Here is a 1378-nt window from a genome sequence, read left to right on the forward strand (position 1 = left end):
GGGTAATGACCGAAAGGGTAAGATCGCGAGTACAAGCTGCCGAGATGAGGTACCTTCGAGCGGTAAAGGGAATCACTCGTAGAGATCGAGTGAGGAATGTGGCCGTTCGTGAGGAACTAAGAGTCGAGGAGCTGCATCTTCGGGTTGAGAGATCACAACTTCGATGGTATGGACATGTTCAACGCATGAATGAAGAAAGATTCCCCAGAAAAGCTATGCAAGCCATTGTGAGGAGACCTCGGCCTCGAGGCAGACCTAGGACAAGGTGGCTGAATCAAATTCAGAATCTTGCCTTGGAACGCCTCGGGATCGAACCCGAACATCTTCCTGAAGTGGCGGAGGACCGACAGGCGTGGGCTGCTAGATTGGATGTCATGGGCCCGCGACCCCAATAGGGATAAGCGGTTGAAAATGAATGAATGAATTAATTAATCGATAATTAATTTATTTTTCATCTTCATTTTTTAATTAATTTTTCACAATTTACAGTAACTAGGAGAAAGTGCCCATGCTTTACTCGGTCCCAAGCTTTATAATAACTAATTTTTCAGTATGTTTTTCAATAAATGTGACTTATCGCACCCATATTTTAAAAACTACGGGTAAGTGTCCTGTTTTTAAAATATATTGCGGAGTCACATTTATTCAGAAAAATGGGAAAAATATAGTCATTATAAAGCTTGGGACCGTGCAAAGCATGGGCACTTTCGGCATGATCGGAACTAACGGGTTTTAGATTCGACATCCCTTAAGGACACTGTAAAAAACTTTATCTCCCTTATCAAAGACACTAATAAAATGGCTCGTTGTTGTTACGGTTTGAGGATTAGAAAGTGTTTCGATATAAGAGAAGATAGTGTTTTATACGAGATAGTTTGTACAGTGTACGGATAAATTCCACGAACTGAACAACATCGTATAGAACAAATTTTAATTAAAATTCCTGTTTATTTTTTTTTAAATTTCTATCCTGATTCTAGACTACAAATTCATTAAATTTACAAATACCTCAAGTTATCCCTTAGTTTTCTATTAATTTGCATTGCTAAACATTTAAAAAAAATATTGTGTGACTTTATGCTGAATACCGCCCTTTGACCGTTAATTCAAATTTACCTATCCCTCGGATATATCTCACAATATCTTCAACTCCTGCTTTAGCACAACAACTAAATATCATTTTCTCCATTTTCTCTCTCTACTAATAAACACATTATCTAACTTTATAACATTAACATAAAATTACATACACATTAAACATAAAATTATCAATTAAAATACTTTTAAACTAGTCTTTTGTGTCTGTTGTGTGGTTTGGATGTTTTTTTTGGTGTTTCTGATTTTTTTTTGTAATTTTTTTTCATCTCTAAAAGAGTTA

The sequence above is a fragment of the Phlebotomus papatasi genome, chromosome 1 (genome assembly GCF_024763615.1).
Source record: "Phlebotomus papatasi isolate M1 chromosome 1, Ppap_2.1, whole genome shotgun sequence".
NCBI lineage: Eukaryota > Metazoa > Arthropoda > Insecta > Diptera > Psychodidae > Phlebotomus > Phlebotomus papatasi.